This window comes from Scardinius erythrophthalmus, assembly GCF_964197995.2.
Source record: "Scardinius erythrophthalmus genome assembly, chromosome: 1".
Taxonomy (NCBI): domain Eukaryota; kingdom Metazoa; phylum Chordata; class Actinopteri; order Cypriniformes; family Leuciscidae; genus Scardinius; species Scardinius erythrophthalmus.
Window position 1 is genome coordinate 11503493 of NC_138221.1, and position 12639 is coordinate 11516131.

Consider the following 12639-nt stretch of genomic DNA (forward strand, 5'->3'; position numbering starts at 1 on the left):
TAAGTCTCACACTCACTATAGGTGATTAACTGTAAGACTTGTTTTTCAGGTCTTTGAGCAAGCTTGTGAGAAAACGTCCAGACACATGGGCATATTATTTGGAGGCTGCAATGTTTGGTCTCCGAACTAAAAAACAAATAACCACCAAATTCTCGCCCTACTTTTTAATGTTTTGCCGTGAGGCAAGATATCCTTGTGAGGTGCCAGACAATTATGAGGTAAGCACAATACATCTAAATTATCTTTTAAAAAACAATTGCAAACCTGCAATTGCCAATCAAATTCAATTTCTTTATATAGATCAACGAAAGTGTGGAGGACATTGTGGCAGAGGAATGTATTACAGAATGCATTAGAAGGCAGGACAGAATTTTTAAAACCGTGCAGGACAACATTACAAGTGTGCAAGGTAAAGTTAAAAAAAGGAAATTGGAGAAAGGAATGGCCATTGACATTCAGGTTGGAGACAGGGTCCTGCGGCAGAACATCAGAAGCAGGCAGAGAAAGGGGGGCAAGCTGAACCCAGATTATTTGGGTCCATACACCGTTATAAACGTGGAGGGCAAATCCATTGATGTGGTGGATGATGAAGGGAAACAAATTTCCAAAATCAATATTGACCATTTAATTCATTTTTTGGAGGATCCTCCTCCAAAAGTTCAGAAGTTTTGCCCTCCTGCTACTGTGTCTTCAGTCCCTCACGTCCCTCCCCAGTCCCCTGCTCTGCCCCTCCCTCATGTCGTGATGCATCCTGGAACACAGTGTTCTGTTCTTTTTAATCCAACACCTGCTGGCCCACCATCTTCAAAATCCATTTCTGCTGCCTGCCTTGACCCCCAGCCTACCTCCAGTCCTGCCAGCCAGTCTCCACCTTTACCTGGCCTTGCACCTCATCCTACCTTCAGTCCTGCCAACCAGTCTCCACCTTTACCTGGCTTTGACCCCCAGCCCTGCCACCCAGTCTCCACCTTTACCTGGCCTTGACCCCCAGCCTACCTCCAGTCCTGACAACCAGTCTCCACTTTTACCTGGACTTGCACCTCATTCTACCTTCAGTCCTGCCACCCAATCGGTCGTACAGCATTCCCCCCAAATACCTTGTTCTTCAGGTATGTGTTGTATGTGTTTTCCTTCATAGTTTATATCTCGTTCATGTAAATAACATTTGTTCAAGATTTTCTTCTGTCTCTCTGTAGTGTTGCAAGACATATGGGCAAGGAAAATGGGTGGGAAACTTTGCAGCAAAGTTGGCCCGTACAAGGTCTTTACCTGGGATTTGGAACGCCTCAAACCTGGGGCGAAACTTGAAAGTGAGGTTTGTGCTGCAGTTAACATGATTAATTCAATTTCCTGTAGTTCACTGTCATTTTGCTTTTAGAATAGACCATATTCTGTAGTCATACAGTTATACCTTGTAAGTCGGTCATCCTTCTTTTTGACCACAGGTCATTAATGCGTACCTGACCTGCCTTGTGAGGAATTATTCAGGCAGGGCATTTGTCCTGGATTCCTTTCAAGCCACAAATATTTGGAAGAGGAAGGCCAGTTTGATGAAAAGGGTAAAAAACAAAAAACCTGATCCCATACAAGTAACTTTCATGTTCTCAGATTATTTGGTAAGCTGTTATTGGAATGCCACATTTATACCTGTATGCTGTAGATGGATCTAGAGGCATATGATGTGCTGGTGGGGTTAGTTAATGAGAATGACCACTGGACACTCCTGCTTTGTTATTTTTTTTTCTCCATCCTTCTCTGTAAACTACAAATGCTTAAATGTGAGTCATTAATTCATGACCCAATCTTGACAGATGATATATCCCAAAGAAAGGAGAATTTTGTATGTAAACTCCTTTGGTGAAAGCTGAAGCAAACTGCTTCACTGCAGAAAGGTTGTAAGGTAAGGACAAATGTATGAAGATACTCAAAATGTTGGTCTGTTATTTTTTATTAATCTTCTTTTCTTCTACCAAAGTGAATTTATGGCCAGCAAAGGCACTCCAACCACAAAGTGGCAATGTCAAACATTACCACACAGCATCCAAAGGGATGGGAATTCATGTGGTGTATTTGTCTGCAAGATAAGAGTCTCACGTTAACGCAGCACGTTAACAGCGATCACGGCCCACCACTAATTTATATATATATATATATATATATACAGTACCAGTCAAAAGTTTGGAAACATTACTATTTTTAATGTTTTTGAAAGAAGTCTCTTATGCTCATCAAGCCTGCAGTTAAAAAAAATAAAATAAAAAAAACAGTAATATTATGAAATATTATTACAATTTAAAATAATGGTTCTCTTTTTTAATATATTTTAAAATGTAATTTATTTTTGTGATGCAAAGCTGAATTTTCATTTTCATTCAGCAAGTACTCCAGTCTTTGGTGTCTTACGATCCTTCAGAAATCATTCTAATATGATGATTTGATACTCACTTATTATCAATGATGGAAACAGTTGTGCTGTTTAATATATTTTTTTGGAATACTTTGTTAAGGATTTATTGATGAGTAAAATGTTAACAGCATTTATTCATAAAAACAGCATTTATTCAAAATAAAAACATTTCTAACAATATAAATCGTTACCATCACCTTTTATCAATTTAACGCATCCTTGTTGAATTAAAGTAAATGTTTCCAACATTGATCATAAATCAGCATATTAGAATGATTTCTGAAGGATCATAAGACACCAAAGACTGGAGTACTTGCTGATGAAAATTCAGCTTTGCATCACAAAAATAAATTACATTTTAAAGTATATTAAAAAAGAGAACCATTATTTTAAATTGTAATAATATTTCATAATATTACTGTTTTTTTTACTGCAGGCTTGATGAGCATAAGGCTACGTTCACACTGCAGGGCTTAATGCTCAATTCCGATTTTTTGAAAAAATTCGATTTTTTTGCAAGGCCGTTCACATTTCCAATTAAATGCGACCTTTTGTGATCTCCTGTGTGAACGTGAAATGACCCAGAAGTGACCCGCATGCGCAGAAGAGTACTCAACGGTCAACGACGTCACATGTTGTTTGCGGAAGTAGCTAAACTTTAACCAGAGCCCGTCTCTGCTTCAACTAACTGTGATTCTCTCACACACACACACACGCGAGCGCACGCAGCGACCGTTACACAAGAGTCAGACAGCAGCCGCTGACCTATCTAATATCAGATTCAGCACAAATAAGTTAACATGACGTATTTATAATGGCCGTGGGCTTTTTTTTTTTTTTTTTTTTTAATTAACGGGCTCGTCGAGGTCGACCCGTTCGGCAGATTTACCTCAGCTCGACAAATATGCAGTCCGTTTTCAAACCGACGACTACTTCAATGCAGAATTATGACGTTTTTCGCGTATCAATGACGTGCGGGTCGGATACATGCGACCTGGCCGTTCAGACTGAAGTCGCATTTCAAAAGATCGGATATGTATCGGATTTGGGACCACATACCCAAGTGGCCTGGGTCGCATTTGAAAAGATCGGATCTGTGTCGTTCAGACTGTCATGAAAAGATCAGATACAGGTCGCATAGGGGCAAAAAAATCGGAATTGGGTCGTTTCAGCCTGCAGTGTGAACGTAGCCTAAGAGACTTCTTTCAAAAACATTAAAAATAGTAATGTTTCCAAACTTTTGACTGGTACTGTATATATAAAAATTAGGCTACGTTCACACTGCAGGCTGAAACGACCCAATTCCGATTTTTTTGCCCCTATGCGACCTGTATCTGATCTGTTCATGACAGTCTGAACGACACAGATCCGATCTTTTCAAATGCGACCCAGGCCACTTGGGTATGTGGTCCCAAATCCGATACATATCCGATCTTTTGAAATGCGACTTCTGTCTGAACGGCCAGGTCGCATGTATCCGACCCGCACGTCATTGATATGCGAAAAATGTCATAATTCTGCATTGAAGTAGTCGTCGGTTTGAAAACGGACTGCATATTCGTCGAGCTGAGGTAAATCTGCCGAACGGGTCGACCTCGACGAGCCCGTTAATTAAAAAAAAAAAAAAAAAAAAAAGCCCACGGCCATTATATATACACGTTATGTTAACTTATTTGTGCTGAATCTGATATTAGATAGGTCAGCGGCTGCTGTCTGACTCTTGTGTAACGGTCGCTGCGTGCGCTCGTGTGTGTGCGTGTGTGTGTGTGTGTGTGTGTGTGTGTGTGTGTGTGTGTGTGTGTGAGAGTGAGAGAATCACAGTTAGTTAAAGCAGAGACGGGCTCTGGTTAAAGTTTAGCTACTTCCGCAAACAACAAGTGACGTCGTTGACCGTTGAGTACTCTTCTGCACATGCGGGTCACTTCTGGGTCATTTCACGTTCACACAGGAGATCACAAAAGGTCGCATTTAATTGGAAATGTGAACGGCCTTGCAAAAAAATCGCATTTTTTCAAAAATCGGAATTGAGCATTAAGCCCTGCAGTGTGAACGTAGCCTTAGTGGTGGGCCGTTATCGGTGTTAACGTGCTGCGTTAACGTGAGACTCTTACCGGGCGATAAAAAAAATATTGCCGTTAATCTATTCTCAAAGTTGGGTTGGGAGCCGGGTCTATACTACGCAAGCTATGATCTTTCACCTTGATATTTTAGCGCGGATGTATACCTAGCCGAATTCAGTGTTCGGTACGCATTTTCAAACCGAACGGTTCGTTGGATCATTTTTCCTGCCGACCAAAATTCTGTTATTTCAAATGTAGGCGGGATGGTAGAGACGCTGGCGCGACCACAACATTGTACGACATCAAATGGCAAACGTAATGCAAGCGGAACGAAACTGACAGGGTTTCCACGCGTCCTGGAAAACCTGGAAAATGAAAGACCAATTTTCCAGTCCTGGAAAACACATGGAAAATGGGAAATAAAGTAAAATGTCCTGGAAACATTTGTGTTGTCCTGGAAAATAATTTTCCCTCCTTGTGGATGAATGCAAACGGGTTAAACATTTTACGCATGAATGTCTGTTTTCAGCTGCCTTCAATAATATCAGAGAATGTCTAATAGGAAGAGAATTGACCTATGACTAAGCCACGCCCCCAAACGCGATGAGCCAATCATAGTGCGCATAGCTAACCCAATACACTCGGACATTCTCTGCTTCCACGTCCATTGAAATGCATTGCAGTTAGTCAGTTTTCATTCGTTTTTATATGTTTTTTCTTGTCATTTTAAGTTTAAAATGGTCAAACGGTGTGCATGGGGTACATGCAACTCCGAAACTAGGTATCCTGAGAGGCTGGGCGACGGTGTGTATTTTTTCCCAAACCACATCTCAACCGAGAAAAGTGTCTGCTCTGGATTGAGTTATGCGGTAGACCACAACACCAATTAAACGTGGATAAATTAAACAAGGATGTCTACATCTGTTCTAAGGCAAGTCAACAACGTATTTGAACGTTATCTTTAACATCTCTAATGTAACGTTAGGCTAACTTTAGCCTAGCTTCTAGCTGCGTTGTAACGTTACATCATGTCACTTAGCTTCATTCACGTATCTAACACAATGTTGTGTTTTACACAAATATAAGTAGGCTAAACACTTTGCAGTTTTAACGATGTCCTGTATGAACATTCGATCGCGCCTACGCCTCTCTCTCTCTGACACACACACACGCATTCCAGCATTGCAATCTTGACATCGCAGCCTGTTCATTATGCTGCGTTCCAGTGGCGTAGGTTTGATTTTGAAATTGGTGGGGACGGGGACGTCCCTACTAAATTCTACGCCCCTGCTGCTGGTCAAATTCACGCGTATCGCGTCTAGTTCGAAGCTTGAACCTTTTGAATCCATTCGCGCGTCTAAAGCGAATAAGACGCGAGTTTAAAGCAAGCGTTTGAAGCGAAATAGCACCAAACTATAACGTTTACACTGTCACCTGTACATCTTTGTATGGAGCTGAAGCTTATTGACCTTCTCAACAATAAAATTATTAATATAACCCTCCAATGCATAGTCAAGGCCCTTCTGGTGACTTCGAGATGATATATAATATTTCTGTCTTCAAAAATCATCAATTGCCTCCTGTGAAATGTCTTCTACTGTGACAACTGCCATAGCGCCTGTTACCGAATGTTGACTGTTTGTCCGAGTGAGTGGCTGGGCCGTGGCTTAGCCATAGGTCAATTGGCACTCTCTGGTTACTTCCGGTTTCTGGACTGGCTGCAGTAACACGTCTCTGTCCATGCGGGGGAGCTCGTAGGCGAGTGCAGAATGAATGGAGGTCTATGGAGCTATACCCATCAAAATCCACTTTTCTCATGATATAATTTTTTGTCTAGTAATTTGAATGTTGTATTCGAAAGGAGATGCAAAGAAATTACACATTGCTGGGTGTTAGATTTTTTAGAGTCACTTATTTGCTTTAAAAAGTCTTAAAATGTCAATGACGTCATACACATCGTACGACCAGAGATACTGCTTAACGGCAATCCTTCAGTCACTCTGGTGCTTTCAGCTCTGCGCTTTGTTTTCTCTCGAGGCATCGACAACACAGCTGACACAGGTAAACACACGTGCTAGAAGAGTTTTTGTTTTGTTTGTTTCTGGTCTCGCTTCGGATGCCACGATGCCATCAAGCGGTATCTCTGGTCGTAATCAGTCTTTCACTGACCAATCAGCGTTCATAAGCAGAATGCTAGCGTGTTATGGGCAACAACAACTCAACCTGTAAGAAATCAGAAGGACAGAAGTACTCGTTCATTCAACTTTCAACCTATAACCCATGTTGACCTCGCAAAACCTACAATTAAATCTGAGATTTCTCAACAGCAATCGGGTGAAAGAGACGAATTTAGCCGTCTAGCCCATAGATATCATATAAAGGCTAGATGTCTCGTCAAGATTTCAGCGAGATAAGAGGATTTGTGTGCGTGCTGATCACTCACCTTAATTCACAGAGCCCTGTGGTAAGATGGCCGCCGGTGATACCGGAAGTGACTCCGCCTTAAGACATCTAGCCTTTATATGATATCTATGGTCTAGCCCAATAGACTCCCATTCAGTCTGCACTCGTCCGCGATCACCTCCAGTGGAATTCTAATGGAACTGCAACCAAGATTGATACAATGGGGCTAATAGGAAGTGCCAAGGCTCTCCGTAGACGGGCTCTGGTAATATTGGGCTGGAGCTGTCTGCTTTCATTTCTGCATGTAGCCAGCACAACGCCCCACGTGACACAAACCTGCCAATATGTACGCATTTTGTGTAGCAAGTACGCAATTTGACATCTCAGTACGCTGGTAGTAGCCTGGCAAGCCAGACCTACATCAAGATGTTAGGTCTGGCAACTCACCATAGTCACGGCTCAATCCGAGGGGCGGGATAAACGGCTGTCTTTCAAATTCCCTCTGCACGCAATAGGACAGCGCTTCAACCAACCAGAGCGTTTTCCCAACAGCGGAGCTAGTCGATAGATTCAACTTTTGCCATATCTGGCCGGCAAAACTACGAACACATCTTCCTTTTTTTAAGAATGACTTAAGTGCCGTTCTTTGCTCTTTCCTCAAAGAAAAGCTTAACTCCAAGTCCTCCAGTGTCGCGACCAAAGCCGATTCGAAAGGCTGTTCTCCAGCAGCAGCCGTCATTCTTTGTTTTCAAGTAGCAGGCAGGGAACCGTCGCAACTCTGTCGTCATTATGTTAAGCCTGCCCCGCCTACTCTATACACAATGTGATTGGCCTGACCCAATTTAGGTTTTTGCAGCTCAAAAGTCAATGGAGAGTTGCTAGACTACCCTGGCTGCAAAACACATTTTGCTGCCGCTAGGCTGTGTCCAGATTTCTAGGCTATGCTGGTAGGACTTGCCCCTCTAAACTACAGACATGTGACATGTGCAAATGTAGCAAGTAAAATAGCAGTGTATGAACTAAAGTAGAGAATAACTTCTGTTTTAGTAGTGTGACATTGCAAGTAGAGGAAAGCAGGTGGCATTGTGAAAGACAACAATCTTTGCACAACTTTAATACAGATACGGTATAGGTACAATATCACATCTGTTTCAAAATAAATCTCGATATGATAATATCGGTATATCGCCCAGCCTTAGTTGTGATAACTTGACTCGCACTGTAGCAGCTGAAAAAGTCTTGAAAATGTCCTGGAAAAGTCCTGGAAAATCATTTCAAGAAAAGAGTGGGAACCCTGAACTGAGCTACTCCTTATTGTGTGGTCGACGGACCGTTGTTTATCAGTTTGGACCAAAGCAGCGCGAGCCGATCGTGATCATGCAACACTGTTACTTCACAGCGCTAAGAGAAAAACATTTAACCACAAGTTCCTATATATGTGAAAATGCTTATAGCTCAGTTTCAATTTAGAGCTAAACGCGATCTGAGGCCCTCGCTAATAATTTCTTTTCCACTCGCCTGTAGCTACTCGCCTGTTGGTCGCCCCGCCCACAATTTGATCTCATGAATATCCAAGTGTCCGTTTTTATTTCGGCTCCCATGTTAACAGGTTAGAGTTTGCACACTGCCTGCGTGAGACGCGCGTGCGTTATCATCTTCAACCAAAGCCATCAGCAGAACATGGCAAAAAGAGAAGGCGAAGTCTGGGACACCCGAGTGAATTGAGCAGTACGTCACTGAGCAGAGGAGGAAGATGTCAGATCTCATGGTCCTCCAAAAGCAAGCAGTGGAAGTGGCAAGCAAACATAACGTAATCTTAAAATAATCTGTTTCTACTGACAAAGAAATAGCAACTTGTGTTTTCACCTTTTGCCACATTCTGCTGATGGTTAGGTTCTATTTTGTTTGTTTAATGGCATGAAGTATATATGCTAAAGGAAATACATGTAGGGATGCACCGATCCACATTTTTTCACTTCCGATCCGATCCCGATACCTGAATTGGGATATCGGCCAATACCGATACTATTCCGATACCAGAGCTGTGTTTGAATTAATATTATTATCATCATTATTGTTTATTTTCTATGATGCTGAAATAAACTTCTCTCAACAGGCAAGTATGATATGTACGTATGTATGCATGTGTGTCCAAAAAGGAAACTTGAGGTAAGTATAAGGTCAGAAAAGGAAGTCAGAAAAACAGAAAATCCTGTTAACAGGAAAAAACCCATGCTGAAAACAAATATGCAACTGTAAGGGTTTCAAATTGATTGTCATGTCAATATTTATTCTTTATTAATATTTAGCATTCCCAAAATGTCAAATACTTGAGTCTTGAAATATAAGAAAGTGTAAACATCTTACACACACACTATCTGAAGGGTGATCCTCGCTCCGATGCTGTAACTCTCTCGATGAATGCTCGATCAACATCCGCCATGTTGCAAACAGACAAGTGGATTTTGCCTCAGACGTGCGTCAATGTCGCTTCAAACTTTTGCTTTTTACGTGTGTCAATTTCGCTCTGGGCACGCGAATGGATTCAAAATATTCAAGCGTCCAACTAGACATGGTAGACGCGAATTTGATGCGCTATTCGCGTTTGGTGTGAAACGCACAGTAACGTGGTGCTTTTTTAAATGTTTGATTGCGTTTGTTGTGTTGTAAGACGCGAGGGAGCTTCAAAGAGCTCTGAATTACGGCTTTGCAAACATTGCATTTTGCTGTCTTGCTCTGGGGTGTTTCCAGTGTGAAGTATTTCCACAAAGCAGACATGTTGGCTAGCCGCGAACTACAGAATGGATTTCCTGAGCGGGGGCGTGTCTCATAACTCTGTGTCTCATTGAGCCGCGCCTCCGTTCAGGAAATCCATTCCGCAGTTTGCATCCAGCTAGCAGACTAGCCGGCGGGAATCGCTTTTGGAGTCATTTCAGCAGACAACATTAAAGCGCAGACATGACTCATGGATATCGGATATCTCCGCAGGTTGGATTGGGAAAATCCGATACGTGAATTACGCTGGTATCGGTCCCGATACTGATACTGGATCGGATCGGCCCCATCCCTAAATACATGCGATCTTGGTCACCTCACCTTTGTAGCTTAAATACATATTAATTAGTTGATTATAAACTTTATTTTCATGAAATAATTAAAGGTCCCATTGCATGGATTATTTGATTATTTTGGAATGTTTCCTGGGGTGGCCTTATAATGTTAGTATGTTTTTTAGATCAAAACTTGTTATAATTTGATAAGCCTAATTTTAGCCTATGATTTGAACGCTGTTTGAAGGGGCATGTCTGTGTGAGACTTCAGTGTAAGCACCCACTGCTGTGATTGGCTGACATGCTTGCATATGAAATATCTAGCATTATGTGGAACTCTCTCGAATACTTTTACTATTACAGCTATTATACGTTTTTACTATTACAGCTATCGGGATTAAAGAATCGTGAGAAGTTTTAAGTATTTAGATCTATTCCCATCACATGAAAGGTTGCAGTGATGAGCACTGAGCAGATGACAGTCTGTTGATCGCGTGAATGAAGATCTTATCATTATAACACAGTTTCTGCACTCTCACTAATGATTTCACCAGTGCAAACAAGAGGTAAGTACAGTAAGAGCTTCGTTGTGCAGTATAAAAGCGTCATTGATTTTATAACGATTTTGGCAAGTGTCTAGATAAACTCGCGCTTTGTGATTGACAGCTTGGGAGATTGGAAAGGGATTGTTCTTTGGTCGCTTTCTATATATTTATTAAATCACAGTTTAAGTAAGATGTGAAGTTGATCGTTTAGTCACTGGCTTGATTTACTGATGCATAAACAGTATTGAACCACTTTGAGAGAAAGATTATCTGTCTGAACTTCAACAATTACACATCAGAAATTCACATAACCCACTGGATCTTCAGAGGCTCGGATGAAGGAACTAAAAAATATACCTTTGTGTTCATTTGTACTATCAAACACTGAGCAACTGTCATGCTTCACTCGTTTGCAAGCCATGATGTCTCTCAGGGAAAAACCATATCGCGCTCGCACAGCTCATTTTCTCAAGGGCAGGCCAAATTCTTTTTGCAGGCAAAGAAGAGAAAGGGGAGGTAACCTTTCCCCTAATGACGACATAAGGGGAAGATTTCTAGATTCGCCCATCTGAGCTTTCATTGTCTTAAAAATACCCAGGGCTTGGTTTACACCCATCAAAATGTCTAGTGCTACATGCTAGCCCTCTTTTTTAATCTAGGGGTACTTGGCATAGCAGTAACAAAGTTTTGGAGAGAGAGAGCACAGGAACTTCTTGTCTCCAGTCTCAGTAGCACACATCCAAAACGAATAAGCTTAGGAAAAGTATTTATTGAAAAAGAAAAAAAAGACTAAAGGAAACAAACTTCAGGAGGGGGCAAAGGCCAACAAAACAAACAAAAAGGTTTCTAACTCAGTTTAAACCAGAACTTACCTAAACATTAAAAAAATAATAATAATAAAAAAATATAGTTCCAAATAAAGTTCCCTTTCTCCCTGACGACACATAACCAGGAGAAAACCAAATTCAAACAAAAATGGCACCCACCTCCCTACAGGTTTCCTTACTTTCTTGATTTTGTATATAATTTTTGCTTAGTTTAGTTGTGTGTGAAGCCTACCCTAGGTTCATTTATTAAACCCTTATATTATAGCCAGCATATAAAGCCAGCACCATCTCACAACAAGGAGAGAGAGAGGGTTGCAGATGCTAACTTGAATTCTTGATGCTTTTTGTCAGGAGTGCGCTGAAGCGTTTGTTTGGGTTCTTGGGGTGGTCTGTGTTGAATCCAAAGTTAACTTGATGAAGTTGCCGGAAGAAGACAGGAGAATGAGATTGAGCCCAGATCTGAACTAATCGGATACTCTTAAAGGTCCTATCAGTTCACACCCCTTTTGTTGAGGTGACCAATCAAAGATGACTGGGAGAAAGTCTTTGATCCATCTTATTACCATTTGCATGTTCATGCTGGCATGGAGAATTTTTCCAGTCTTTACACAAAAGTATAGTACAAATATTTATGATGCAATTTATCAAAACATGTTGTACACCATTGATTATAAAATCAAAAGGGGATTATTTTGATACTAATAAAGAGGGGATTTGAAGACATTAAAGCAGTGATACATCATCTTTGGATATCAACACTGGAAGTTACTCTAACATAACTAAAGAATCATAAGTAGGATAATAAAACATAGGGACATGCATAAAACACAGGAAAAATACTATACTAAACATTATACACATTCAACCATCACGGTTCGGCACGGTCAGCCAAGTGTGCTGAGAGTTCAGGGCCGAGAACGGTTTATAATTGTGCCGTGCCGTACCAGGCTCAAGTGGAAACACAACTGGAACCTTTTCTGAAGGTGGAAAAGCAGCTTTTGTTTCTCAGCACATAAAGATGAACTACTTACCGTGATCTCAGACTGCGGTGATGTGGTTTCTCCACTGCATGGATATTCATGTGTTGCTTCAGGTTAGTTTTAACAGAGAAACTCTTTCCACACTGATCACACGTGTGCGGCTTCTTTCCAGTGTGGATCCTCTCATGTGTTTTCAGAGATGATGAGTCACTGAATCTCTTGTCGCAGTGTGAACACTTGTAAGGTTTTTCTCCAGTGTGGATCCTCTCATGTTTTTTCAGAGATGATGACAGACTGAATCTCGTGTCACAGTGTGAACACTTGTAAGGTTTTTCTCCAGTGTGAATTCTCTGGTGCCGTTTTAAAT

At 41.3% G+C, this 12639-nt stretch overlaps 1 protein-coding gene across 1 annotated transcript in view; it reads right to left on the reverse strand.

The window, feature by feature from the left end:
• LOC308691643 (uncharacterized protein) overlaps window positions 1–12348 on the reverse strand; it is a 36515-nt gene extending 24167 nt beyond the window's left edge. Inside the window, exon 1 of the mRNA XM_081367075.1 lies at window positions 12324–12348. The gene's annotated coding sequence lies outside the window, so the exon portion shown is untranslated. The remainder of the gene's footprint in view (window positions 1–12323) is intronic.
• Between the last annotated feature and the right edge of the window lie 291 nt (window positions 12349–12639).